The 7,535-nt window shown below is 38.2% G+C and overlaps 1 non-coding gene across 1 annotated transcript; it reads right to left on the bottom strand.

The window, feature by feature from the left end:
• Positions 1 to 5,560: 5,560 nt before the first annotated feature.
• On the bottom strand, positions 5,561 to 5,631 carry Trnag-gcc. The gene has a single exon. It is a non-coding gene; the product is annotated as a tRNA-Gly (tRNA).
• Between the last annotated feature and the right edge of the window lie 1,904 nt (positions 5,632 to 7,535).

Here is a 7,535-nt window from a genome sequence, read left to right as displayed (position 1 = left end):
AACTGCTCTATGTTTTCCCTCTCAGTTTTGTGGGTGGCTGCGGGTGGCGGTGCGCTTAATTGTAGTTCCCCCAGGGCCTTTTGACTTTCAATGTTTTATCTGCATGCCATATTATAATTCACTAGAAACGAGCTTCCTTCGGCTGCCCTTCGGGCGCAGTGCGTGTGTGTGGGTTTTCCTTTTCCCATTTTCCTCGCCCTGGCAATGTCAAGTGTTACTCATGCATGGCCGTCGAGCTTTTCCACATTTTCCCGCCCCCAATCCACCTGGTTTCTGCTCGCGTGCGGCTCATTCATTATTCATCTTTTACTTTTTACTTTCTGCCTTTTTCTTCGTGTTCTATTATACACATGTATGTTTTGTGAGGACTACAATTGTGCAAGGATTTATGTCTAAACCTTTAAAGTTAATTGTTATGACTCTAGAAAAGGTTTCCATTTTGACCGAAACGAAAACTAAAAGTGTTTATTAATCATACGCCCCATGAACGCCATTGTGTGTGTTCCTGTTCCCTAATCTTTGGGTCATATCAAAGGGACGGACCTGTGTCCATTATGCAATTGCCACTGGGTCTCGAGTGGCAGCTCACTGACTTTGTAACCTTAAGCTTAAAGGTAAGACAGAAGGTTCAGTTTAAGCCTGGCCGAGTTATTATGCATTAAGATGAAAAGTTGTCTTTCATTATTACTTGTTGAATGTAGCTAAGGAGAAAATACATAACTTTTCTATGGTTTAATCGTAGGAAACAAAAATGAAATTATTAAAATTTTTATTATTGTTATTTAGTCACAAGTTTAAGCTTAACCATTTCTTTCTGTGTGACATTCGGTTTAACCTGTTCCAAAACTCCCATTCGGTCTATTTCAATCTTGTAAAAGAACTTGACTCCCACGAACATATGTGATCTGTGAACTTTACCTCCTAAATTACAAGATGTTGTAACCGGAGGAAAACAAACTGCGAAACCGCGATAGCAATCCCATAAGAAATCGCTGTGAAATCCCAGCATTAGCAACTCGGCTCATGAGAGTTGGCCATAAATTTTCGCCACTAATGCGCCGCTTATCACTCAACTAAAGAAGGCTAAGAGGATTTTGCGCTGACTTTGGGCTTACAGGGAAAATCGAAAACAAAGGAAATCATGTGTTTGTATATTTCGTTCAATTAAAATAATTAAAAACCAAATAAATGTGCGCATGGAACAGCAGCCACAAAAAAATTAAAAATAGATTTTAAATAAGTGCCTCAAGCATGTGCACACGTTTAGTTTTTTTTTTTGTTCGGGCAAAAAACTTTGTTTACATAGCTTAATTGAAAGTATTTTTCTGCTTCACATATTTTTTTTTTTGGTTTTCGGGTTTTTATCGGTTTGTTTTTAATATACATAAAGTAAAGCACATTTTCAATATTGAAAATGTGTAAATTTGTTAATGGGATTTTGTGGGGCAGCATGAATAAAACATTTACCGAATAATATGTAAAAACGAAATAAAAGAAACTCCAGAAATTTGCCATGCAAATGTTTATACACCAAAAAACGGAGAATGGGGATTCATCGTGGCATTGGTAATGGTTACCACTTCAAATGCTGTGGCTGCAACCGGCTCAAATAAATTTTCAAAATTTATCATGCCCCATACGTTAACCCCCCCAAAAAAAAGAGCAAATATTTGCAGGGGAGCTAAAAAATTTAGGGTTTTTTTTTTTAGTTGGGGTGGTTCTGAAGAGTGATTTTCCCATCGAGGCCTTAAATATATTGACATATTATTTTGTTTTTTTTATTTCTTAGAAGGAAAATCGGGAAGTTTTTATTTCGGGAATGCTTCTTTGATTGCGATGAAAAACTTTTTATGCAGGCACAATACAATCCCCGGACAATATTCTTTCAGTAGTCTTTTGCTTTGTTTTTGTTACCCTAACCAAGAGTATTTGAATTGTTAAACATTTTTTCAAGCATTAGTCCTTTGAATTCGAAATTTTATTATATTCTGGTAAAAATTTGGATATATTCGTAGTTTATTATGTTCTATTTTATACTCTATTAAAATATATTTACAATTACAAACTTTAATTTAATAGGAAGAGTGTCTTCTAATTCGGTTGGCATTAAAAGGAGCTGTTCCTTCATCTGCCCCAATTCTTTTGTATTCAGTTCGCCGTCTTATCAGCATCGGGAAAGCGTATTATATAACATAGTGTGGGAGGGAAACAGAAGATTGTGCGGCAGTCGGCCCAAAGCTTTATTTATTTCTGTTTACATTGCATTAAACAGCTTGCAATCAAAAGGAGAAAAAACGACACAATCACTAAAATCAAATTCAGCTTAATTAATTCAAAGTGCAAACAACTAGGAAAAGTCGGCAGATTGAATACATGGATGGGATGAGTAATAGGCAAATCGTGATATTCGACCAAATTACCTTGGACCCTCGATGGGATTAGACAGATTGTGGACGTGCCACGCCCCCAATTGGAGTTTCAAGTGGTTCGTGAGCCGACTTAGTCGCTGCTTAAGTTAATTGCTTTGCCTTAATTAGTTGTCCTTTGTGTGGTGGATGTGCCTGTGTGGGCGGCACATAATTATAAATTAATTAATGCGATTGACAGGCAAGCACAATGAGCAAAATGATTGGGAATGTACTTTGAAATTGAAACGAATTCGCCGGACAGTTTTGGCATTTCGTAATTGAACGCATTCGACACGCAATGAACAGCCGGAAAAGCGGGCATGAATCACAACATTTTCCGCGAAAATGTCTGCCAATTTTAAGGCGCAAAGTGTGTGCCTGTGTTGGGGATCCATTTCCTGTTTTTTTTTTATTTTGTCCCATACATGTGTTGACATCTGCAATTGGCTGCGGGCTGACATTTAACGATGCACGCAATCGATGGCTTTCACCCTTACACTCACCACCCACTTTCCCCACTTTCCCCGCTTTCCCTTTTGCGGGATTTCCCACTTTGCTGCGGAAAATTTTGTCGTATTTTCGGTGGCTGTTTGTTTTTGTTCTTGTCCCCCAGCGATGATTGAGTGAGTGCTTTAGTCGATCGTAAATGTTGCAAGTGGCACATGCAAATATGTTGCAATTTGCCACTGGATTTGGGTATGTTGTACATATATACACACATGTCCCTTTGTTCAGTTTTGGGTTCCAGTTGTTGGGCAGTGTTGATTCCGGGGGGCTTAATCGACAGGAAAATCAGTAAATAAAAAATTGTGCTGGGTAAAAACTGGGAAAGTGAAATGAATTACTACGCTGCATCGACAGGGAAAAGTCACATGTATGCATAACAATGCAGCAAAGATTGGTTTGGGGTTTGTAAAAGGACTCCCAAGGGATAAATTACAAGGAGATTAATGTTATTGAGTGTCATTTTCGACTTAATGTAAGTAAGTAATGATTCATATTAGACAATATTTAGAAGATGTTTACTATTACTCAGTTGTGCGACGCACTGAATTAGGTTTCCTACCTGTGATTTTGGGCAAAGCTTCGTAATTTAATCATGTCTAAACCTTTATCCGCTTCCGTTTATTTCAGTTTCTTCGAATCCAAATCACAATTACATGGGGAGCATAAGCTCTCTCTCAAATTACCATCAAGTTGCCATACATTCGACATTGATCCATTTCCCTTGATGGTTCCTCTGCTTTTCCTTTCACTGTTTCCTCTACTTTTGCTGGAATTTCCCTGCTCAGTTTCCCAGCATTTCACAGTTTTCCCTCTTTATCACGATTTCTTTTTTTTGTGGTTTTTGGCACTGTGGAGCCATTTGGTTTGTGCCAATTGCTGCGGTCATTTTCATGCCTCATCCCTTTTTCTGGCTTATTTTCACATTCAGCTTGCGGATTGATTTTACATTTGTAATTGCAGTAGAATTTTAATGGTCTATAAAGTTTTCCGGTCTGACTTTAATTAGAGATGGCAGGAAATTAATGTTTTACATGTACAAAAATTTTCATATTTCCTAATAATAATATTTGATTCTAAATATTTGATAATTTCTTTAGGTTCTAGAAAATAGATTTTAATATTTTAAAAAATATTATGCCTTTGATTATTATTACTTATTAATTTTTGTGTAGTCTGCAAAAGGCAGTACACTTTATGAGCAATATTAAAGCACACAAAGCACTTAAAGAAAATCCTTTAATACCATATGAAAACAGGTTAGCTTACTGTGGTTAACCACATTAAGAATGGCCAACAAAAGGCTAGCGGATACAATTGATACCGAGTGCCTGGGATCCGGCACTTCTTCGCTTATTGAGTTGATTTAAGACTGGATTACACGGATTTCATTTCGACAGAAAGTCAGATGAAATGTTGCTTCGTTAACTTTGGGTAGACGAAGCAAATTTTCTTTTTTGCCCCGCCCAGCGCATGACTCAAAACAAACTGCAGCTCATTATCACGCCCACCCAACGCCCCTCTCGTGTGTGCCACGCCCTCTGCCACCCGTGAAGCCCCCATTTTGAATGTGGCTGCCCGGGTTGCTTGCTTCGTTTTGGTAAATTGCTGGCACTTAATATGCCATGAGAGCCAAATAAAATTGGCAGTAAGAACGCAGCAGCAACAGTTGAAGGATTAATTCAATAAGAATAAATACGCTAAATATCAAAAAATTAGTATGCTCTCGAGAATTGTGTCCTTCGCACGTATTTATCCAGCAAATTTGTGCAACTTAAAGCGATGCCACCACGTCGTATGCGTAATATCCGCGTAAAGTGTAATTTGGCAGCTCGTATGCGAATTTTCCGTCTCCCCAGTTGGTTTCTCATCATCACATGCACGTGTGCCAGGATGTTGGATCCTAAATATTTATGCCAACGCTCAAGGAGTGCTCCTTCCTCGCACTTTTCACTCTGATAATGCCGATGTTCATGTGGCTGCCACAAGATTCTCACTTAAATATTTACAGACAGTAAGTTAGCAACGAGAGTGTGTGTGCATGAAAGCGCCAACTTTTGCATTGCATCTTGAAGAGCTTCTGCATAATTATTCAATTTTTTGCGGTTACAAAGTTTCCGATAATTTACAAGTTCGCAGGCAATCGATGAAAACTTTTCCCACTCGATGGAAATTCTGCATTATTCTTTTTGGCTACTTTTCTTTCCTCTTTCACTCTTAAGTGAGTGCACTTACTGAATAATGAATACATTTAATCCCCGTCGCGCTGCTTAAAGCATAATTTAATATGACAAGTGAGAAACTCTTAAATGGCCAACATGGCGAATGATTAATAGGTTGAAAAAAAAAGACTTAATCATGGCCAAGACCTCCCACTTTTCTTGCTCTCCTTCCTCAGCTGGTAATTTGTGAACTTTCTGCTATTTTTCTTCTCCACCAGCACTCGGGGCGTATGAGTAATCTAGCTTTCATGTAGCAAATCACATAAAAATTGATTGATTTTTGTATAAATATAAACGACTTTTTATAATATTCATTTTTATTTATGGTAATGGGCTGACCAAATTCTCTTATATTCATGGGTGTTTCGGCTTTCGTAGAAATTTTGTAAATACCTAAAGCTAAATAAGGATAAAAAAAATGTTGTTTGCATCGGCCGGGAATCGAACCCGGGCCGCCCGCGTGGCAGGCGAGCATTCTACCACTGAACCACCGATGCTTGTATAAATTAGACTTTTTAATATGTGTATTTCAACTATCTTGTCGTGATTATGAGAAATAGCTATAAATAACTTTTTTGACAACTCAAATAAATTCGGAGCTTATCTAAATTCTAATAAATTCTAAGCCATAAATTCATATAAAATTTCGATAAGAAAATTTAATTAACTGTATTACTATATTTAATAAATTTATGTTAAAAAGTGATTTAACTTGGTTAGCAAATGTACTACTATTCTTTATATTTGTTATAACGTTAGGTATTTTCCCACATTCGTATCAGCTACAATATCCGCAGGTCTTAATAAATAAGACATTAAATATGACTTTATATCTTTTCTGAGAGAATATAAATATTCGTATTTTATTGAAATATCTACCCGGGTTCCGGTCAACATTATTTTTTAATTTTACCATAAATTGCCATCGGAACATTGTTTATATTTATCAAATGTGCAGCCATAACAAAATAATGATCTTCTGGTTTAATTTTGTTTGCGAGGAATTTAATAGACAAAAGGCACCCAAAAAATACAGAAGTCAATCAATTGCGTGGGCGCTGAAATTGAAAAGGTGGGAAGTGAAGTTGAATGACTGGATGAATGGATGGATTGATGGTTTGAAAAACGACTGTGGGAATATCTCATTTACTAGTTTATTGAGCACTTCACTGGGGGAAACGACTTCACATTGTCGCTGGCTGATGAAATGCGTATTTTGTTTCGGGAATTCGTTCCAGAGTTTTCACATCTGCCACCCCCAGTGGAAAACTTGGCCTCGATTTTCCGTGGCCAATTAAAAGCTTAGGGCTGCTTTCCACTCTCTCCGCTCTGCATTCCCATTCCCCGCTGACCACTTGTGGAACTCATAAAATATGCACGGACAGGCGGCAGTTATCCTTGGAGTCCTGCCTGTCGCTTCTGCCCCTGGATTTTCTCCTAGTTCATTGTTTGTTTTTCCGGCTGCCTGTTTGTGGATTATGTGAAATTTTTGCCGCTTTCAGCTCGCATTTACATGAACAAACTAAGTGCTCTAATCGAAAGCAAAAATGTGGACGCATTTCCATGGAAAGTTTTCTGATTCTAGCGAAAGTCCTGCGGACCTATAATTTTTAAATTGAATTCCATAAGTACGCGCCCCGCTTTTTTAATCAAAGAGAAAAAAGGTGCTCTCAAAATGTAATTAACTCAATTAACATAAGCCAGATAGCAACAAAAAATAAGTCTTCTAATCATATCCTTATATATACATGTAAGATTGTTTATTATTATTAATTTAATTATTAGTTTAATTCTAAATGCGGTAATTATATAAAGTATTCTTAGTTTGTGACCGAACGACTGCTGCTGAGAACTCGACTGCCTGCTACGCTGACTTCCACCCCACTCCACTGCTGCCTTGCGATCGTTCCTTCGATGACTGATTGTCGATAACTTCCATTTCCGACAATCATGTTGCTGCTCAACAGCGCTGCCAACCGGGTTGTTGCCAGCCTTCAGCCTTACTCCATGTTACATTCGGCCCTCCTGATCATCATCATCCGACCCGGATGACAATAGGTCTGCATTTTCGGCTATGTACTTCCACAACTTCATGTTGTCACAGCTGGTGGATGTGACATTGGGTCCTTCGACGTTTGCTGCTTTTTTAACGTCATATCTGCCATTGTCTTTGACTCCTGTGACTTCGTATGGACCTAAATACCCGCTTGCCATCTTGCGGCCAGCTACAAATTGGGTCCTTTTAATTGCAACCAGATCACCTGCTTTGTATTTGTATTCAGCTCGGCGCTTTTTGTCGTAATTGCGCTTGTAGTCCTTCTGCGCCTGCTCGATGTTGCGTTTTACCAGCTGTCTCATCTCATAGCGGTCCTCGTTGAATTGACAGACCACTTCTTCTTGG

Source organism: Drosophila sechellia, chromosome 2R, assembly GCF_004382195.2.
Source record: "Drosophila sechellia strain sech25 chromosome 2R, ASM438219v1, whole genome shotgun sequence".
Taxonomy (NCBI): domain Eukaryota; kingdom Metazoa; phylum Arthropoda; class Insecta; order Diptera; family Drosophilidae; genus Drosophila; species Drosophila sechellia.
Note: the sequence above shows the minus strand (reverse complement) of the source record. Positions and strands in the feature narration are given on the sequence as shown.